This window comes from Condylura cristata, unplaced genomic scaffold (genome assembly GCF_000260355.1).
Source record: "Condylura cristata isolate star-nosed mole 26May11 unplaced genomic scaffold, ConCri1.0 scaffold00011, whole genome shotgun sequence".
Lineage (NCBI taxonomy): Eukaryota > Metazoa > Chordata > Mammalia > Eulipotyphla > Talpidae > Condylura > Condylura cristata.
The window spans coordinates 25,750,633-25,774,093 of NW_004567112.1; the positions used below are offsets into that span (position 1 = coordinate 25,750,633).

Consider the following 23,461-nt stretch of genomic DNA (forward strand, 5'->3'; position numbering starts at 1 on the left):
GAGGTCTGCCACGCCATGTGGTCACCTCCGGGGCAAGCGGGAATCGAACTCATGTGGAAGCGGCTTTAGCTTCTCAGTGCAGTGCTTTAACCCACTGCGCCACCAGGGAGGGCCCGAAAGCTTTTTATTTTTATATCCTTCATGGTTCCAAGAAAAACATTTTAAACAGTTTAAAAGAATATATGCTAGAAATGTCATGGCACCCAGGCAAGGGAAGGAAGGTCTTAGACAGTCAGGTTTAGATCAACAGATTCTTCCTTTCTCCAATACACAGAGACCCTAGGATCATCAATATGCCTATGGGGAAAAGCCAGGTAAGCTGGCATGTGGAATACATACACTCAGGGCCAGAATTCATGCCACTTAAAAAAGAGATTTGAAAGAACATCCTCAAAGACTCACAAGCAAGACTAAGGTCAGATGGAGTTAAAAACCATGGACAGAAATATGAAATAAAGAAAAAAAAATGCCACAGGTAATTAAGAAGTCTTTTGACTCCGGAAGGGAACAGAACAATATAAAGAGAACAGCAAAGACACAATGAGCTAGTAAGTATCTTGTACCTAGAACTATGGCAGATCCTGATAGCCTTTGACATCCAATTTTCTGTGCCTTGAAATAAATTCTTTTTTTAAAGATTTATTTATTTATGCATACAGAACTGGGGTACAAGCCAGAGGTGTAGGGGCAGTGAGAGGCTTCACCAGAGACAGAGTGGGGAGCAGAACAGGTAAACAGACAAAGTACACTGCTGAGGGGAGCAGCTGGCGAGTCAAGAGAGGTCTGCCATGCCATATGAGTCACCCCCGGGGCCAGGAATGGAACTCACACTGAAGTGGCTGCGCTAGCTTGCAGTGCTGTGTCCTAACCCATTTTGCCAAATTCTTTTTTATTATGAGCTTCCTTTCCTTAAAGTCGATAAAGTCTTATATATGATACATATAATGGTAAGAAATGCTTAAATATGCCAGGAAAATGAAGAAGAAAAAGAAAGAGTAACATAATCCTTTCCCAGCTAGTTCTGATAAAGCCATGTCTTCTGTACATACGGGGTGGAATTCCAGTTCTCTAGGGTGGCCAGATTCAGCTCATTCAAAAGTGGTAACAAATAACTAAAGAATACATTTAAAAGAAAGGATTTGAAATTTCCTCTATTATTTTAATCAAATACTTCATGTACAGTTACTCTTTGATTAGGAAGTTTTACTCTTAATTAGACAGTATGACAACACAGGTTTGAGTACTAAGACTTGGTAAGTCACCGTCTGGTTCAATTACTTACAAGTTCAATTCCATGAAGTTAAATTTCACCACCAAACATATCATTTCTTTCAGAAAAGTTGAAATTACATTAATAAGGTATTTACTTAAATGTAGTGATATCACAGAAATGATATCTCACATGTGAAATAAGACAGCCCCCATTTATAATATCACAATTAGTTAAAACAGAATTTAAAGACCAGTATATTAAAAGAATAGGAAGATAAGCACAGACTGGGATAAAGTTTTTACAAAAGGAAGTGAACTAAGAGCTGCTATCCAAATTATACCAAGAACACTTAAAACTCAGCAATAAGAAAGCAACTGATCTGATTTCAAAGACCTCATCAGACACCTCTCCAAAGATGTCCTCATGTCAAGTAAGCTAATGAAAAGATGTTCCACATCATGTGTCATCAAGGAACTCTGTGCCCCACACACTAAAAAATACAAAACTGCTCAGAGAAATTAAATATCTAAATAAATGGAGACATACATCTTTTCTTTCTAAATTGGACAACTAATACTGTACTGTTCAAATCAGAATTCCAGTATAATATATACTATATACAGTACAGAAATTGGTTATTATTTTAAAAATTATATAGAAATACAAAAGATCAAGAAGAGTCAAAACAACCTTTATAAAGAATAAAGTGGAAGGACTTAAACTACCTGAATTCAAGACTTATGATCTACAATGACTATAAAAATGATCCCGGTTTTAGGACAAACAAATCAGAATAAAAAGTACCAGGTGGCCCTCCCTGGTGGCGCAGCGGGTTAGAGCACAGCACTAAGAATGCCACTTCCACATGAGTTTGATTCCCGCCTGCCCTGGAGGTGACCAAATGGCGTGGCAGACCTCTCCTGGTCCGCCCGCTGCTCTCCTCAGCAGTGTACTTCATAGATCTGCCTGTTCTGCTCCCCACTCTCTCTGGTGAAGCCTCTCGCCACCCCTGAGCCTCTAGCCTGTACCCCAGTTCTGTATGCACAAATAAATAAATCGTTAAAAAAAAAAAAAGTACCAGGAAAAGACTGGCACTCATACAGAGTTGATTTTCAAAAGAGGCACCAATGCAATTCAATGGGAAATAATCATCCCTTTCAATGAGTGGTTCTGGAGCAACTGGGCATCCATACAGAAAAGGGGAAAAAAGATAAATTTCAATCCCTATCTCACACCATAAGCCAAACACAATTTAAGATGGAACACAAATCTAAACCTAAGAGTTTAAAATGGTCAAATTCCTAGAAATAAACACAGAATAGGTTCATACCCATAGTGCAAACAAGAAGCAAAAGCATTTTACAAAAGTCAACTTAAGGAGAGACATTAGAAAGTACAGCCATTGTGATGGATTAACACTGGTGGTACCAATACATATAATTGTATCAGTACAAAAACTTTTATGTACGTGTACATACACAGATGTAGAAGCAAAAACACAAATGCATAAATACACACACCGAGTCCTGCCTGGTGGCTCAAGGGGTTAAAGAGCAGCACTAGGAAGTTATCCACAGCCACTGAAGCCTAATTTGATCCCCCACCAGGGAGGAGACCCACAGGCACAGCAGACCTCTCCTGATCCTCCCACTGCTCCCCACCACTGCAACATGGATTTGATCCCCAACCAGGGAGGTGACCCACAGGCACAGCACACCTCTCCTGATCCTCCCACTGCTCCCCACCACTGCATCATGGCTTTGATCCCCAACCACAGAGGTAACCCACATAGCACAGCAGACATGTCCTGACTAGCCCGCTGCTCCCCTCAGCAGTGTATTTCAGTCAATCTCCTAGTTCTGCTCCCTACTCTGTCTCTGGTTAGCCCTCTCACCCCCTGCACCTCTGGCCTATATCCCAGTGCTTGTATGCATAAATAAAACTTCTAAAAAATAAATACACAGGCCTGGTGGCACATCAGGTTAAAGCACAGTGCTAAGAAGCTAAAGCCACTTCAGCATGAGTTCGATCCCTGCCTGCCCCAGAGGTATTCCACATGACGAGGCAGACCTCTCCTGACCCGCCCGCTGCTCCCCTCAGCAGTGTACTTGGTTGATCTGCCTGCTCTGCTCCCTGCTCTGTCTCAGGTGAATCCTTTCACTACTTCTGCACCTCTGGCCTGTACCCCAGTTCTGTATGCATAAATAAATAAATATACAAATGCCAACATATACACGCATGCACCCACACACATACACTCTAGCTTTGTTCACCAAGAGGGTTCAGCAGTAATGACTTACTAGTTCCAAGAAATTCACCATGCACCCAGATCTTGTTTCCACTGACATGCACAGGGTTCTATGAGAAAAGCTAATCAGGGGCTAAGACACACAAACTGAGCACCAGAGCATCTTGTGGAACCAGGAAGCAGGTTAAGTGCTCAAAAATTTGTGGAGATATAAAAAGGACATAAAAGCCAGCTTGACAGGCTCATATAAACTAAGTTTGAGATAATTGGAGTATCAAAATAAGTGAAGTAACAATTACAGGTGACTAAATATTAATATATCTCTGAATCATTCAAGTAAGTAAATAAAACAGTGGAGAGAGGAAATGCCCAAGAATAAACACAGAAGCAAGCATGGAACTGAAAATCATCAGGTGCTAAAATTAGAGGGTAAAAGTCTGAAAAGGAACAGGATGCTTATTAGCAGCAATACTTAGTAACTTGAAAGGGAAAACTACTATCTTAGCAATAGAAAAATCGAACATATAGCTAAGAGTGATGTTGTCACCTGGAACAATCTAACACCAACTAATGCAGTATACTAAAATACTACACTGAGAAAAAGACGTCACTTTTTTGTTATCTGTCTAAAATGTACAACTTGAAATTAACCACAAGGAAACATCAGACAGGCACAAATTAAAAACATTCCAGAAAATAATAAGTGGTCTATACTTTATTTTAAAATGGCAATATCAAGGATGGCAAAGACAGGTTAAGGAAATATTCTAGATTTTTAAAAAACTAAAGAAACAAGACAACTAAATTCAGTGTGACTCTAGATTAAAGACTGAATAAGAAAAAGAAAAAATGAATAAAGTACTTGATAGGCATAATTGTTGAAAAGGAAATATAGACTGAATAGACAACAATACTGTGTCAATTATTAAATTAAATTAAATTATTAAATTTTACTATGGCTATGCAAGTAAATGCTCTGACTTTTGAGAAGTAATAATAGAAATTATACTCAGATGACTCAGAAAAGAGTACATTTACATATTCATAGTGATACAACTAAAAGAGTAGAAAACAAGTTGGTGGGTCTTAGTAAAGGATATTTACTAATTACTTGCAATTCTTTGTGCACTACCAAATTGCTCTTTTCTTTTTTAATGACATAAATTGGTAAAGATGCCCTAAAATGGCCACTTACACCTTGCTACTGAGAGGAGTAATTGGAACACTCAGATAAGGCAGTTCAATAACATGATTCAATAGCCTTAAAAAAAGCCACACTATCTCATTGAGTGATCCTGGTTCATGACACTACCCTGAAGAAATCATCTAGACAGTGATGAAAATGTCCAAGAAGATTCAAAGAATACTTACAATAGAAAAATTCTTTAAAATGGTTAAGTAAATTAAATGCAACCATAAAATGCAATATGCAATCATTAAAAGTACTTAAAAGGGAAATGTAATGCAATAAATATTGAGAATGAAGTTTTTAAAAAAATGGACATTCAAGATGGCCCTCAGTCGTAAAAAGCAATTCATAAAGCCAAGAGTAAGAGTACTAATAATGAACAGTTAGAAAAGGAATATAAATAAGAATGTGAATACCTGTTCCAGTCTCAAATCTGTCTGTGAGATATCTCCTTGCCCACCCTTCACCAAACCCCCCTAACCAAGACAGAGCAACCATTCCCAAATGGTGGTATCACCTGCAGTCACCTGCCTGCCTCTCTCAGCACTGTTTCTTGAGAGCAAGGTACCCTCCCAGTTGTACTCATTAAACATTTACTGCTTCATATTTCCCACATTTCATACATTTAAGATATTACTGACTCTAACTACTAAAGTCACCTCAACACTAAAATCTGTAAATTCATCAAAAACTCTTTGCTTTGCTACGATTAAAAACATTAAGGAGAAAACCTCCCTCGAGCCTTCTTTCAAAACCCCAGTCTCTCAAGGCAGGCTTCAGACAACGTGAAGAAGACGGCACTTACCTGGGGAGTACTAGGATCATGTGTCATTGTTGATTCACCCTCCTGTCAAAGAACATTTGTTTTTGAAGTTTAATCATTAGCTGCCACCAAAAGCACACCCATCGATGTGCGGCAGTGCTCAGTCACTACACCCGGGGCCACACCTGACTCCAGCTCTGACCTATTCCCCACTGATTCCATCTTCCACTTGGCAACTTTCCATCCAATTAGCTGAGTAGAACAGAGTGAGGGGGAGGAAGTTATAAGCAAGGTTGGCAACCAGAGAAAGCAGACAGGAACAGGATGACCACAACTGCGGCAGAGGGTTGGCTGAGCGATATCCATAGGCAGTGGTTTTCAACGCAGGTGATTCTGCCACCCAGGGGACTTTTGGCAATGGCTGAGAGCTCTTTTGGGGTGCCATAATTGCGGGGAAGCTAGTGGCATGTAGTGAGAAGAGGTCAGCAGTGCTGACAAACCTCCTACAATTTGCAGAACAACAAAGATGATCCAACCCCAAATGTGAATAGCGCTAAGGTTGAGAAGCCTGACACACAGTATTTACCCACTATTAAAGTAGAATCTAACAACAACTCAGCACGAAGAGGACACCCATTGGGTAAAAGGGACCTGAGGCAGTTTATAATAAACCTCTTCAACTAGCTTTTCAGGCATGGCTGAGAGAACTCATCCTTTGGTCATCAAAATTCTATCTCAGAAACTGGAAACAAGAACATTATAATTTAATGAAAATAATTTTTTTCTCTAGGGGTTCCCCACATATCATATATCTCTTCAAAGACTGCTTCACAGCAGAAGCTGTCAGAAGATAACACTATCAAAATTACCCAGGCTGGTAAATATCCCCAGAGAAGTTGGTAACGCACCCACATACTCAATGACAAATTTAGCTACATATCTCAATAGGACCTAAGAACCCAAATTCACAGATCATAAGTTAGCTTAGAAGATAAGCAAGCAAGCGGTCAAAGATCACTCAAGAAAGAGGAAAATAGTGGTGCTGCCTTTTGAAGATGAATTATATAAGATTTAAAAAAAGTTTCAATACTGAGAACAAATAGTATTGTCCAAACTTTAACTTAAAAAAAATGTTTACAACTAAAAAAGATACATAAATAGTTGTTACTAAAATTCAGTTAGACAGTAGTCACCATCACACTACAATATGGTTTTTTTTCCCAGTTATATTAACAACTTTATAATATCATGATTTCAATCCATGGCAGGCCAGAGGCTAAAATAATCACAAGGAATTTTAAAAAACAAAACAAAACTCTCGTAAGAAGTATCTGGCATAATAAAGATAAATATTAAAATTAGTTATATTTCTTGATATGAACAATAAAAATAAGGCTACAGAAATTAAAAATACAACACCATGAAAAAATGGCTTATGGTGTACAAATCTAACAAAGATCTTTTATGCTGCAAAGTATATAATGCTGGTGAAAAAGAACAGACTAATAGGTAAATTAAGATTGTATTCATGGATGGAAAGATCCAAAAGAAAGATATCTATCCTCCTTCATTAATATATAAGTTTAACAAGATCCCAATCAAAATCTCTTAGGTCCTATTGAGGTTTGTAGATATCATAGATAAGATTAATTTTTAAGGATTTGTTTTATTTACTTATGCATACAAGAGCTGGGATGTAGGCCAGAGGTACGGGAGTGAGGGGGTGAGAGGATTCACCAGAGACAGAGTGGGGAGCAGAACAGGCAGACTGGCTGAAATACACTGCTGAGGGGAGCAGTGGGCACGACAGGAGAGGGCTGCTGCACCATGAGGGTCTCCTCCTTGGCGGACAATGGTACTCATGCTGCAGTGGTTGCCAACACCTTCATAGTGCTGAAGCTATAACCTCTTGTACCACCAGGGTGGCCAGGTAAGATTAATTTTAAATGCATATGTAAAGAAAGGCCCCATAATAGCTGAAACACTTTTGAAAGAACAAAAAGGGAGGAACCACTCTATGGACTTCAAGAACTACTATAGTTACCATAATCAAAAACTATCTGGGAATGCTGAAAGAAAGGTATCTATCCTTATGCATACAAGAGCTGGGGTGTAGGCTGGGTGTAGGGACAGACATAAATCAACAGATTTGAAAAAAGAAGCCATAAACAGACTCATAATAAGGTGTACAAGTGATTTTTGATAAATAAATTCAATGAAGAAAAGATAACATCAACCAATGGTGCCACTGCCATTGGGAAAACTAACCTGAAGTTTCACACTAACTCACTCAAAATAGTTAACACAAAAATAAACTCAAATAGTTCATGAACTTAAATGTGTAGTATAAAACTTCTAGAAAACAACAAAAGGATTGCCTCTTAATTTCTCTAAAATACAGACTGCCAAAGTAAACTGAACAAACACAGCACTTGCCACTGAGCAGCAATTCAGAGAATTCAGGTTCACATTAAAGTAGGATTAGGGAAGGTGGAGATGGAAAAAGTCCTCCAGAAAAGTATAGAGGTTGATGGAAAAGATGCTGTAACAGAACATCTTGTCAAAATTAAGAATTTACATATGGTAAGTTATGTGTGTGGAAAAAAATGAGATAATTAACTTTAGAAAGATACATAAGAAAGTAAAGAAAATACAGGCACAGTCTGCTATTTGGCTCTGTGCATTTCAAAAATAGTGCATCCTCACTGGCAAATACTGATTACTGATTTCAATAAAAATAGTGTTATAGCCATAGCTGTAATGGTGAAGAGGTAAGGGATGGGTTTTAAGAAGCCCAAATCCTCAAAACAGGATGGCAACACATAATATCTAAAGGTGAAAAAATCCGTAACGGTCATATATGCATTAAGCCCAGGATAATGGAAGTAACTGCCATAAGAGGTGAGAAACAGAAGCTGCCTCTGTTTTTCAGATAACCCTTTCTATCTGCTATTTTTTAAGCAATATCTATGCATTGTTTTGATAAAAAAAAAAATGTAAACACTACAAAAAATAAAACAGAGATTAATAAAAGGTAATAAATAGAAGGGAATAGAAATAAGGGTCTCTAAGTTTGTACTAACCTGTTATAGGGCAGTAGAAACAAAAACTTTGAGAAAAGTTGAAAAACTTCATTACCTTACAACCCAGCAACTATACCTGTAACTATACCTCCAAAGTCATTCCTGCCCATGTGCACTGAGACAGACACCCACAAAATGTTTACAACACCACTATTCACAAAAACAAAACCAAGAAAAACTGGTAATTCAATCATTCCTCAAGTGTACAAAGGTCTAACTGTAGAATATGCATTATAATGCAATACAATACAGCAATAAAACATCGATGAACCACAGCCATACAAAAATATGGATGAGTCTCAAGTATCATTATACAGAATAAATGATTCTAGTTATTAAGTTCAACAGTACAGGGATTTTTTAAAAAATAGCTTAGGGGTGCGAAGGTAGTAAAATTATAAAAAACAAAATAATCAACACAAGCTTCAGAGTAGCAATTATGTCTCTGAAGAAGTACCACTATATGGAGTGAGAGGGGAGCCATCAAAGGCACTGCAAGGGTTTGTGCTCAACTGGTGGTGATTACACAGTAAGAATACTTAAATTTTAAACATATTTTATCATTATTATGTTGATGAACATAATTAAGATTGATAAATCTTTAAAAACTGAAAATATCTAAAAAGAAAACTGTTAACTGACCAAACAAAAACCTTTCTGTTATCAAGTTCATTAAAAAATAATTTAGGGCCCTCCCCGGTGGCGCAGTGGGTTAAAGCACAGCACTGAGAAGCTAAAGCCACTTCCACATGAGTTTGATCCCGGCCTGCCCCAGAGGTGACCACATGGCGTGGCAGACCTCTCCTGACCCGCCCGCTGCTCCCCTCAGCAGTGTACCTCGTCCATCTGCCTGTTCTGCTCCCCACTCTGTCTCTGGTGAATCCTCTCGCCGCCCCTGAGCCTCTGGCCTGTACCCCAATTCTGTATGTACAAATAAATAAATCTTTAAAAAATAATAATAATAATTTAAATATGTAAAAGCCCCATTATTGTTTTAAACACCATTTAGAAATAAGCAATTTCCTATGCATGCACATACACTAGATATTTTCTATGCATGCATATGAACATACATTTAGCTATTTTACATAACATTTTATATATGTGTGTGTGTGTATATGTATATACACACACACACACACACATATGCTTATCATATAAGCTGTTTATACCCTTGCTTTTTAAATCAACTGTTTTGAGAAAAAAATTATATAAAGTAAAACATACCCATTTTAAGAGTAGCTGGAAAGGTTTTGAGCAAAATGTATGTAACATAACACCACCCAATCAAAATTCATACAGAACATTCCATCACCACAAAAAAATTCCCTCTTGCCCCTCTACAGCCACTAACCTCTACTATTCATGAACCAGAAAGCAATTTTCCAAACCGTTGAAGTCAATCTCAACTGAATTCGCAGATAGCTTCATAGTGCTGCGCTTCAACCCATTAGTCACCAAGGAGAAACCCTAAAATGATTTTTGAAACTAATAAGATGATTTTAAAATACTGATGAATAAAGTTGAAAATTTATACTAATTTCAAATCATACGTAAAACTACTACAAGAAATACATTATAGTATTGACATAGCCACACACACACACACAGAGTTTACAATAGATCCACACATAGGTTATCAGCTGATTTGCAACAAAAAAATGTCATGGTAAATCAAAGGAGAAATAAAAGACAAGAAACTCAATACAAGGAGGATAATCTTTTCAATAAATAGTACCAAACAACTTTGTATTCATAAAACAAAATAATGAATCTAGACACATACTTTACACCACAGAGCCAGTCAACTCCTAAAAATAGATCAAGATCTAAGAGATAAAATGATAAAACTTAAGAAGAAAACAGAAGAAAAAAATATGGTCTGCTTTTTTGAAACAGTATTTCAGGTATCTTTATGTATTAACTAATATAAATCATTTGCATTTTTTAAAGATTCAAAGAATCTTTGAAAACTTTTGAAACATATCTTCAGTTTTTAAATCAAATTTCAAGACTCACTGTGACTTCCATATCTGTAAAGTCATACAACCTCTCTTCAATTGAAATACAGAAATATTCAAATGAAAGAACAAAAAAAAATCTTTAACTCTCACTGCATATGGCTCCAATAAGAAAAGGCTGATTCAAGGGAACTGCAATTTTGCTAAAGCCATAAATAATAAACAAATCTGTCTAAGATATCTGAATACCATCCATAATTATTAACATTAAAATGGTTGCCAGAAAATCTTAACTATATGAGAAATGCTCTGCTGTATGATCTGAAATGGCATATCCTGGGTACTACTCATTACACAGCATAAAAAGATGACAAATTTTTAAAATCACAATAAAACAACATAAAATAAAACAAACTACCCCCAAATTCTATGATTTAAAACAATAAAAATTTATTTGCCAGAGTTCATGGTTCAAGAAGTTAGACACAGCTTAGGTGGGTACCTCTGGCACGCGTTCTAGCAAGTCAGGTGACCGTCAGGCTGTCAGACAGGCTGTAGAACAAGTGAAGATTTCACACTGCAAGGGAACAGGAGATATTTGCTTCTAATCTCACTCATGTGGTTGTGAGCAAGTTTGAGTCCCTCATCACACAGGCCTCTCCATAGGGTAGCTCATAATATGGCATCTTTTACGTTTTGTAAGTTTCCTTCCTTCCAGCAGTGACTTTTTTTAGGTGTAGAATTCAATGGTTTTTAGGATAATTTAAAAAGCTGAGCAACCACAACCACAAACAATTTTAGAACATTCCACCTAAAAGAAATCCATTACTCATTAGCAATCAATTTCCCTATTCCCCAGGATGACACTAGGATGTCACTAATCAACTTTGTGTATTTTAGACATTTCACAGAAATGTAATCACGGCATATGTGGCCTTCTGGGATGGGCTTTTATTACCTAGCATAATTATATTCATGTTGGAGCATGAATCTGTCCTTCATTCCTTTCTATGACTGAATAATACTGCACTACATTGATAAGCCACCCTTTATTTCTCCATTCATCAACTGATAAACAGTTGAGTTGTTTCTACTTTTTGGCTATTGTAAAGAATGCTACTGTGAATATATGTGTGCAAGCTTTAGCATGGGTGTATGTTTTTATCTCTCTGAGTATCTACACAGGGATGGAAATGCCTGTCATTTGGTGCCCCCATGTTTAGCTGTGTGAGGAACTGCCAAATTACTTCTCAAAGCAGCTGTACCAATCTACATCCCAAACAACAGCGTATGAGGATTCTAATTTCTCTACAATCCTGCACTTGTTAGTTTTGTCCTTTTGACTATGGTCTTCTGAGTCAGTGTGACATACCTCATGGTGGTTTGGGTTTGCATTTCCCTAGTGGATAATAAAGTCAAACATCTTTTCAGGTGCATTTAGTCCATTCTTATAGCTTGTCCCAACAAATGTTGATTTAAATTTTTTCTCTAATTTTTAATCGAGTTATTTTTCTTTTTACTGTTAAGATGTAAGCATTCTTCACATACTCTGGATACTAAACCTTTATTAGATACAATTTTCTCCTGTGGAACACCAGGAAGCATGCAGAGGATGACAACAGAATCTTATACAACACTTGAGGTGAATAAATCAGCACAACTACAAGGAAAGGTGAGTTAGCATTTTAGCAGAAATTAATACTATATGGATGCATACACCCTACAACCCTTCCTTACACTTGGAAAAAAACAACAAGCATGGAACCTGGGGATAATAACTCAACATGAATGAAAAACAGTAAATGAAAATAAAAAAACAAGTCAGAAAAATATTTACATAGCATGATGCCATTTACATAAAGTTAAAAACCTACGAGAGTAAGCAATGTTTTGAGAGGATCGTACAAATGAAGTAGGATTTACAAGAAAACAGAAAAAGTGGCAGAGAATTCAGTATGTTGGTTACTTCTGAGGAAAAGAAGTAGAAAGGGCCCACAAGTGTCAATAGCAAGGGTAATATTCTGTTTTTTGAGTTTTATGTACGCAAATTACATATTTTTGTATGTGTGACATATTTCATAAACACTTTTTTAAAGAGCTCTCAAATAATTATTTAAATATCTGCATACCCGCTGTACTATTGAATGACTTATTTATTCTTTGTCTGAAATTCAAATCTAACAGTGTGTCCTAAATTTTATATGGCAACCCTAACTGGGGTCAAAAATTATGTATTTCTGTATGTGTGACATACAAGCTAAAAAGAGACCTAAGTAAGGTAATTGACTTGTCTAAGCCTAACCCAAAAATTAAGGAACTGAGCTTGCTTTCAAATAGAAAGTATACTACATTAGACCCCCTTGGGCTCCAGTCAAGTCACTGAACTTCCAATTCCGGCTAACCTCACACAAGTTCTGAGTGTATAAACTACAGTATGGCTTTCCTCTCTTAATCTCAGACTTAAAGACAAAGAATTAAGAACTATACATTTCTCCTAGCTTAAAAAAATCCTTCTGCTTTCCTTTCCATACACCACCACGTTCTTAAAGACAAAGAAATAAGAACTGTACATTTCTCCTCACTTAAAAAAAAATCCTTCTGATTTCCTTTCCATACACCACCACGTTGTATTTCTTTATTTGTTCACTCACTTTATGAATAGGACTTCTTTCTGTCCTAAACCCAGATCTCTCAAAATACGAAACTCTCTTCTTCCAGGTTTTCAAAATTTGGACTATAGTCACACCCCATAATTCTAATGAGTTTAGTTCATATATTCTTCTAACATTCCTATTTTTCACAGCCAATATTTCATATTTTTCGTTAAAGTTTTGCAGAAAGTCTTCCACTCCCATTCTGTGCCGAGTAATTAAACCAACAACAGCTGTAAGTTCTCACTACTATAAATACTTTCGTGGGAGCCTGGGACAGGGATGCAAGAGAGAAAGATATTTAATGAAAATGTTGGGCCTTTTCCCATTATATGTGAGGAACATACAGTTTAATTGCATGACACACCTAGGGAAAAATAACAGAGGACACACGACAAGGATTCATTCTTTCCCATCCTATCAAAATAACAAATACACAAAACATTTCCTCAACTTTGTTAATAGCACTTCTCAACCAGCTATCTTATCTGGAGACCTCAAGGGTGCGGGGGAAGGGGGAGGGGAGACAGTGAGGTAGATTGAATCAGGTCTGTTGTTTATCTTTTTCACATATTGGGTTTCCAAATAAGGTTTTAAGAAAGACGTTGCATCAAAAAAGCATTAAGTTTTCTATTAAAACCTACAGCCTGGAGAACAAGAATCCAAATCATGTCAGATGAAGGAGTTAAAGTTAAAAAAAAAAAAAAGTAGCAATTAAAAGACAAAATATCTACCTATGCTTTCTGTGGTCGATTCCAAAGGTTGCAGGTCTCTCCCGAGATCACACACACCAGAAACGTATGCAAGGTCCTCACAGATTACCTGGCCGAGACTTTCATTTTACACATGTGAAATCTGGCCAAAGTCGAGAGCTGAAATGCACCAGGTCCCACAGCCCCACCAGGGCAGGACTTCAACTGAGACTCGACGGTAACACCCGAAGGCCCCCCAGCGCCCAACGGAACCTGAGGCCCAGGTCTCCGCCGGCTTCAAGGGCAGCCTGGAGCAGCGTCGCGGGAGGGCCCACCTTCCGGGGTCGCCGCCGCCTTTCGGCCGGCTTGGCGATAAGACCCCGGCCTCGACGGCCACCCCCCCACCCCCCCACCGATCCACCCGTCGCGGACCGAACAGACAGCAGCCACACCCCCTGCCTGGCCCAGGGCACGGCCGGTCTCTACCACAGCAGAAGGCAGGAGCTAAGCGTGACGATGGGGACACCGTCCCGAGGCCACAGGAGTTACCTCAGGTGGGCGCTGAGCTAGCGGCTGGGCCGCCCCGGCGTGCCAGGACCATGCCGGAGACGCGGACACAGCAGGTCCACAGCTCGGCCACAGCCCGGCCTGCTTACATTCCCTAGCCGGACGCCGCGGACTAGCCTGTCACGTGACATTCGCGTCACGTGCTCGCCCGGGGGTTGGGCGGAGTTGTTGCCGAGCAACCACTGAGTGCGGGGGGCGGGTGGGCTTGCGTCTGCCATTTGGAAGTGGGATTGACGTGTTCAGTCCAGTGCAGGCAAGGGAAAGGTGATTCCCACCCGCGGGCTTTGTCTTTTAGGAACCCCTGGTACTTGCCGTGCATATTATTAGTATTTTGGAAGAGGAAATTCGTTCCTGCATGGTATTGGGAGAAAAAAAAACTGAACTATTTCTTGTAAACAAAGTCAGCAAACGGATAGAGACCACTGCAAAAGAAGCAGTAATGGTTTTGTTGCCCTTAACATTTTTGTTCTTGCCTCTTAACCTGACGCAAATGTTATGCCCACAACCTACACCTCTACCCCCTACCATAGGAAGGGTGTGAGAAATGATTATGGAACTTAATACAATTTTTGTTTAAAATTATATCTTACTATCATTTTCATGGAGACTAACCTATAATGTGTAAATGCAAAGACATCTAAATAAATTTCTGATCAGCATTCGGCTTTTATGCACATCCAACTCTGAGATCCAGAAGAGTCTGTGAGTTAGGCTTGTACTCACGGCTGAATCGTGGCTCAGGATTTACAATCTACACAATTAATGTCCACCTGAAAGATAGCACCTTCTGAGTAATCATAATAAAGAGGAAGTGAAAATGCTGACACAGCACTTTAAAGTGCCCAATACATATAGTGCTCAATAAATGTAACATTATCTTATCTTTGGCAAGAGATCGAGTTTTGAGAGAAGGGCAGGTGACAGCTTGGATGTATCCAGGTCCTGCTCTGGAAGCTTGCCACCTTCACTGGAATGAAGGATAGGCTTGCCAACAAGGAGACTAAGTATGACTAGGAAGAAGTCTTGGCACTTAGAATGGAAAGCCACCGGAAGGGAATTGCTCACAGATGATCAGGTGCTCACTTGGAATAGGGTAACTGGCCTTGTGGCAGATTAATTCCAAGTCCTGTTTGTGATAATGGAAACTCTTGTAATACTACCTTTTCATTGCCTCCAACTAGGGAAATTATCTACCCTCTACTAGAATTTGTGGAAAGAAAGAAGTCAGACCTGAGCCATGTGAACAGTGTTGTCCCAAGTCAAATCTCTCTGTGGTTGAACATATTTAACCATTCCTAATTTTCTAACTAGAATTTCACTGCAAAAGACAAAATGCTTTGGTGTGTATGTAAGATAAACTATATATAAAACTCTGTAACGGCATTTCATCTAACACAGTGGACATACTAGTGATCCCATTAGATATAGTGGAGAATTTACAAACATCTGGATACAGGGGAAAATCCCCCACCCCTCTAGGTTCTTCTCCAACTGAACAAGTAATCAAAGGAAAAACAATTTAATAATGTGCCTGGGGGATCTATTGATGATTACACAAGTCCTCTCATCAGATAAGGAGAAAGAGGTATAAATTTGATGGTGAGGAGTCTGAAAACAGATTAGGAGAGAGAAAAAGTTTACAGGACAGAGGGGATAACTTCATCTTTTACTCTGAGTGCAAAGATGAAATTCTTAAAAGAGGACATGTTTAGGGACAAACATTCACCCTAATGATATTATATTCCCAAACTATAATCATCAAGGTCATTAAAAGAGCAGCAGTGATAACTTCTTCAATTAAGAAATAGTAAAATCACAGGGAGTGGTCATTCTTAGATTAGAAAAGGGTGAAGGACTCAGTCAAAGAGCAAAAGTTTCTCCTGAGCCTCTAGGGATTTCATTGTCCTTAGCTCAAAATATGCCAGCACCTGCCAGAGTAGCACAGCTTGAAGACCCGTCTGAGAATCCGGGGCCATCTTTTCTGGGCACCATCACAAAAAGGTGAACAGAGACTTCTGAAGTCTTGCAAAGCTGTGATATGGTAGAACCAGCCATCAATTTGTTTCATAATTCTAAGTGCCTTTTCCTTTTTATTAAAAACCAAGAGGATGTGGTTTCTGCATATCTAGTTGTTTTCTTGATTTTGGTTTTCCTATGCAATGCTGGTGCCAATTTTGCTTCACAAAAGTATTTGGTATATTTCAAAAGTAGAATCAACAGAATGTACAAGTTTAGAGGTAGATGCGAAAGAACAAGTGTGAGGATGATTATAGTGTTTTGAGGCTGCACAAACAAAAGAATGGATTTGTCATTTATTTAGATAAAAAAGCTTAATTACAGAGGAATCATGAACTTAATTATGGATATACTTATTAGATATCCAAATGAAGATATACTATCAGCAATTGGGTAGAACCACCAGAATTCTGAAAGCACAGAAAAGAGATATAAATTGACTAGTCATAAATTGGCTGTAGATTGAATGAGATCACACAGAACAGGAACACTTAGGCCTTCTGACTTCAAACCTGAATACAAAATACATTTTACATACTGACTGTAAAAAATAAAACAGATTCACAATTTTAGAGATCAAAATGGCTTTATTAAATGATTCATGAGTTGGGCAGCATCCTGTTAGATATGTCAAGGGTGCATACAATATGAGGATACACAAGGTTGTTATAAGAGTGTAATGCACTCTTTCCTTATAACAACCTTGTGTATCCTCATATAAGACTTTCAGGTAAAGCCACCTTCCAAGGTTGGGGAGGAGGTGGATCTTATACAGATTCCTTCCATGTTGTAGATTAGGAAACTCCACATTGATTGTGTACACATAAAATTTTCCAGGGGTCCTGCCCCTGGTTTAGCAGGGAAGAGAGCAAAGCCATCTTCACTGGCTGCCTGAAGGCAAAGCCAGTCTTTTCATTGATGACCAAGGAGCCAGATAAAAAAGCTTTAACAATAGGTTTTACAGATCTCCAAGGCATCCTTTAGAAAGGCATATCCTACATTATGTTCCCCTCTTGTCAGAATATCATTAGCTCAGGACAACCTGGAACTAAAAGCCGTGATTACAAAAAGTAATTATATTCTTAATGACTTACTGTTCCCACCTATATAAACTAAAGTCAAACTTGTGTCTATTGGAACAGTTCTCATAGAATAAAATCTGACTGCTTGCCAAATGGAATCTTCATTTTGATTATCTAATAAACTCTTTGTCTAACTACTGAGATTTTATTTCCAGTTAACAAGTGATTTAGTAGTATACTTTTGAAAGAGATTGAAATTGCAAAAGGTATTAAGTCTGGGTTGGGGCCCAGCATGAAGGACTATTTTTTCTATTTTTAATATGACAAAATACACTCACATTTCAAGAAGCAAATTTACACTCCCCGAGTATAATGCACTCTTTCCTTGTTATCATCTTAATTATGTTCCATTTTTTAAAATGTCTACTCCCAATCCAACTGATTTTTTTGTTGAGAAACAGCTATAGCCTATAGCATGAAAATCACTAAAAGTCACTGACTAAGGACTTTAATCACAGCAGAGCGAGGAGAAGGGGATCTGAAAGCCAGTTATGTGGCAATTTAGAGATAAGAAGGCAAGCAAAAAAGTAGTAAGTGCAGTCAGAGGGAAGAGTCCTAAAAGCTAAGTGAAGAAATATTTGAGAGAGAAGGAAGTGCCAGAGTATCTGTCATCTGCTACTGAGAGACTGAGTAAAATGATATGACCTTTGGAATTTGCAATGCAGAGAGATCATTGAGACCTTAAGAATAAAGCAATTAAGTGGTGGAGATTGAAGTCTGACTGTAGAGGTAAATGGTGACAGCCAATAAACCTATTTCTTTTTGCTACAAGAGTAGGAGGGGATTTAGAGAAGAGCAGACAAAAGATATGGAATTAAGGTGTAAATATTTACAAAATACTTAATGCTAATAGAAATGCCTATTGTTGAAGACATAGCTGCAGGAGAGTGTACCATGTAGGAAGGAAATCCTTGAGAAGGCAGGAGAGGTGATCCATAAGATAAGAGAGCAAGGGGCACACCAGGCACAGAGACAGGTAACTTGGTAGGCTTGCTGTTTCCCTTCTGACTATGTATAACTTAATAAGCTACAGGAAGGAAAGGTAGAGATATATGCTGGTGGTTTGAGGACAGAATGGGTGAAGATCATCTGGGAGAGTGCTACATCCCAGCCCGAGCCCCAGCTCCAGTTCCTTGATTGCCCAAGTAAATGAGTGTTTTATTTTTCTCCAAGTTTCCATCCTTGCCTCAACCAGGCTTTCCCCCCTATACAATCACCAGAGATATTTTTCAAAACTTAAGTCTGATTATTTTTCTACCCCAAAGGATTCTATTTTCCAATTAAAAAAACACAAAATTGTCTCCTATGTGAGGTACTCCATAATGTGGCCCCTTCTTACCAGTCTTGTTCCAACCATGTGCATTCCTCATTATTTCTTGGTTTCCTCAGGCACTAACCACCCCATCCCTCACTTCCTTTGTGACTGCTTAAATTGAACTTTCTCACAGTGACCTCTCTGACCACCCTTTCTAAAACAACACTTCTATGTTGTCCTACTCTGCCTAGTCTTTTACTTTGGAACTTATTACACTCTGTAGCAGAGACATGTGTAGCTCATTAAATATCCATTTCCCAGCCCCACCCTTCTAACTCTGGCACTAGGCAGGGCCACTTGACTAGCTTTACCAACATTCCATGGGCAGAAGGCTACACATTCACTTCTATGTACAGCCCTCCAGCTCTCTTCTCCTGCAGCAATATTGGAGACAAGTTGTACTGACAAAGCCACACAATGGAAACAGCTTGAATTATGAATCACCCTGTCAGGTAGTTGCCCTGGGAAGCTGTCTGGTTCACTGGATTTTGCATGATGAGAAATAAAACATTTGCATCAAACCACTAAGTATCTAGGGTTAATTTGTTTCCACAGCATAATATAGCATCTGTTATGGCCTGAATTGGGCCTCTCCAAAATTCTTACGTTGAATTTTGTTGAAGTATGGAAGCCCCAGCACTTAAAAGGTGACTGTACTGATACTGATGGCAGGTCCTTTAATGACGTAATTAAGGTAAGTTGAGGACATTAGGGTGAACTCTAATCCAATGTGACTGGTGTCCTCATGTTAGAGCAACCTGGCATGCCTCAGATCAGAGCTCAAGAAGCTGTGAACATCAAACCCATCTCCATGCCTCAGATATCTCACAATTCCCAGCATGCCATGGAATGGACCCTGAGCCAGGAAGCAGAGGGTAAGGGGTCTAGTAGGAAGCAAGAGCAGAGCTCAGTAGCATTGTTGACCTATAAAAGATGGAAGAAAGGTGGACTTCCTCCCTTGTTCCTCCAGTTCTGACTTGCACCCTGGTATTGCTAGTAGGACAGATAGCATCTAACCACATATTCACCCATTATTCATCTCTCTTTCTCTTCTCTCCTTACTCCCCCATGTAAATAAACTTTTTAAAATTTTCTCTGCATGTCTGCTTTTGGGTCTTACAAAGTTCTTAAGCAGTTAGGTGAGGACATTCCCTTTTTGTTTGGGGAGTTTCCTGCTAACCATCATAATAAGAGATTGGAACACAGGTGCACAGGGAGAGATCATATGACAATACAGGGAGGGGGGGTGACCATCTGCAAGCCAAAGACAGAGGTTCAAAGGAAATAACACAGTTGATACTTTGATCTGGGATGGCTAGGCTACAAAACAGTGAGTAATTTCTCTTGTTTAAGCAGTCCAGTTTGTGGTACCTTATTCTGTCAGTCTTAGGAAAGTAATAGAGCATTCAAACACAAAAAATATGCCTAATACTCCATCTGGCATGTTTTTGTTTCCCTTTTCTAGAATGTTAATATGCAGTGAAATCAGGGATGTTGACTTGCGTAACATTTAAAATTGTACCTGACACATAAAAGTGCCTCAATTAATATTTACCAATTGAATGGCTAAATACTGTATTTTTTTTAAGATTTATTTATTTATTCATACAGAACTGGGGTACAGGCCAGAGATGCGGAGGGTGAGAGGATTCACCAGAGACAGAGTGGGGAGCAGAACAGGCAGATAGACGAAGTACACTGCTGAGGGGAGCAGCCGGCAGGCAGGAGAGGTCTGCTGTGCCATGTGGATCTCCTCGGGGCAGGTGGGTATCAAACTCATGCGGAAGTGACTTAAGCTTCTTAGTGCTTTAACCCACTGCGCCACCAGGGAGAGCCTAAATACTGTATTTTAATAAAAAAAAATTCCAAAACATCTTCCTGGGCACTAGTCATTTTGCTGATTTCCCATAATATAGTTTTTAGATTCCTCCAAATTTTGTGTTTCATTTCTAATCTGTTGCTTTTTCTTTCTTAAATAACATGACCTTGTTGAAATTTTGGGGAAAAATTACTCCAGTGCTTACTTTTTTTCTTGATTCCTATTTTCTCTTTTCCTTTGATTTTCTGAGTTCTATTTCTAAGTCTACAGTAAGTATTAAGGCACTTAATATGCTATATATATTTTAATTTTGCATATGCTTTGGGGTTGTGTTTAATAAACTGTTTTTTTTTTAAGGTTAGATTCACAGATTTCAAATATACTGTGATGAGTTTCATATAGCTCATATTAATACATAGGTTTCCTTAGTTGTTACCTAATGTTCCTTTCCTACTCCAGGATTCTATACTAATCTCCATTTCCAATCTCTTTTCTCTTTGCTTAAACTACATACTGTAAAGACTAAAACTTTGATCTACCTACCCCTATAGTAAGGTTTGGTGAATGAAAAATAGGCAGACTGCCTTAACAGAGTATATACTCATGAATTACAGGTAAAAAATCAACTAAAGAAATGCCTTTATGAGAATATATACAGATTTTCTCCCAAGCCTCTCCCTCATCATTTCCCCTTTTTCCTAGAAAATTATCACTTGTTATTCTGAGAGCTTTCAACTCAGAGAACTAGAGTAGGTTAGGCGCCTTTTGCAAATTTGCATAGCCTCACATACTTCTTTACAATATTTATCAAAATAATTAAATAATGACATGGTTAGGTGTTCAGCGTCCTTCTGAATTGCAATGTAAACTCCACCTAATTCACCACTCTGTTCCAACAACTTAGTACTGTTCCTTCTATGTGGGAAGCACTCAATAAATATTTGAGTGAACTTGCAAAAGAGGATTATCTGGTAAAGCACAATCACCAAGTATACATAAACAATGTTTTCACTTTTATCTTGGCCACTCTCTACATGAATAAGCCACATTCTTATTTATAAATATGTACAAAATTGTCAAATATTTGAAGAAAATCAACAGCAATAAAAAGGTAAGAAAATTAAATGAACAATTTAAAAATTGAAATTCAATCAAAGACATTTCAGTTTCCAGAAACACAGCTAAGTCCCTCAAGTAGAAAATGCTGGATAAAAATTTTAACAGTACATATTTTTATGGAATTAAAGAACTGGCAAGATTGTCAATGATCACTGACCCAAAGAGGTAAACAGAATGCTGAAGTCTGTACTAAGAGTATATACTAACCACCAAAGCATGTACTAATCTAGGATTATGTGAACATTGACTATTATGACCTTGCAGTCAAGGCAACAAACTAAAGCTCAATGTCATCCAAATGCAGACTCTTTCCTTCTCGTTGCACCACCCTAAACCCTACAGTTGCAAACAAAGGCATCTTGGAGGAAGTCTGAAGAAAACAGGAATATGTGAGAAATTGTAAATACAGGCACCAGAGCCTATCATTGGAAAGTGTAGTACTAGTAGGTATGCAAAGCAGATGATGACTCTCAAACTGGTATGGGTAGAGAGAAGTTGGTAATTTGTTTGAAATTATCTAATAGGTTGAGCAAACACAATGATCTATGGCCTAGCAATTCTATGCTTAGGTATAGATTTTAAAAAGTGTGTAAAAACATGCTCCTAAATACATGAACATAAATGTTCACAGCAGCATTATGTATAATACCTAAAGCTAAAAATAAACCAAATGTTCATCAAGAGTCAATGAAAAATTGCAGCAGTCATACAAAAATGTACCAAATGAAAGTAAAGTAAAGGGCCCATCCTGATGGAGCAGCAAGTTAAAAGCACAGCACAGAAGCTAAAGCCACTTCAGCATGAGTTCAGTCCCCGCCCCAGGGGTGATCCACATGTCGAGGCAGACTCTCCTGGCCTGCCCGCTGCTCCCCTCAGCAGTGTACTTCATAGGTCTCCCCACTCTGTCTCTGGTGAATCCTCTCACTACCCCTGCATCTCTGGCCTGTAGCCCAGCTCTGTATGTATAAATGAATCTTTAAAAAAAAAATGAAAATCCAACTCTATGAAAATCCAACTCTAGCCTTCTGATCCCCCTGCAAATCCCACTTGGGTTGGGTTAGAGTTACACAGTCTACTTGGATTGCCTGCCAGCTTTTTGCCAGGGGTCAGCATCAGCCTCAGCTAAGTTTCCAATGAAGCAAGTGGGCCCCCAGATGCTTGAATAGTATACTGGCAACATTCAGGGACAAGGTACTTTATACATTTAAAGAATACCATTATACTGAAAGTCATTTCTTCCAAGTAGAATAAATTATGGATTTAAGTGGTTTTATTTAAAAAACATTTATAAAAGAAAAATTACTATAAACAACAAAATAATCAAACTCATAATAAAAGTGAATATTTATTTGAATTTCTCCTGTTAATAGCACTCAACATATAAGGAAAACAAACCAAATGGTGAGATTCTGTTTTAAATGTAGCCATTTTTTGGAAAAAAGTTGGGATCTATATTTAAAGGCAACAAGTGAGACAGTTTCTGTTTTAAAGCTACCATTCAAAAAGTAGTAGTATAAGAAATATATGCTGTAATTAACATGATGTGTTTTATAGAATGGATACATCTCTGAATTCCAACCTGACTATGGAAGAAATATTTATATGTTAAAACCACATTGAAAAACCATTTTTTTTTATAAAAAGTACCTTGAAATAAAAAGGAACTTGGTAGTAAACTCAATAAACTTTCACACATGGGATTTTTTTTAAAAAAAAACCCCACCCATCCCACCCACCCCCAAA

General features: G+C 38.2%; 1 protein-coding gene across 5 annotated transcripts in view; it reads right to left on the reverse strand.

Annotated features, from left to right (window-relative positions):
- The window catches only part of MARCH8 (membrane-associated ring finger (C3HC4) 8, E3 ubiquitin protein ligase), a 90,004-nt gene extending 75,548 nt beyond the window's left edge, over positions 1-14,456 (reverse strand). For 2 of the 5 annotated variants that reach the window (XM_012723825.1, XM_012723821.1), the window contains exon 1: positions 14,350-14,456. The gene's annotated coding sequence lies outside the window, so the exon portion shown is untranslated. Of the gene's footprint in view, positions 1-9,850; positions 9,929-10,959; positions 11,035-13,842; positions 14,131-14,349 lie in introns of those variants that run through there. The other 3 variants (XM_012723824.1, XM_012723822.1, XM_012723823.1) reach the window with 3 other exon arrangements.
- Positions 14,457-23,461: the final 9,005 nt, after the last annotated feature.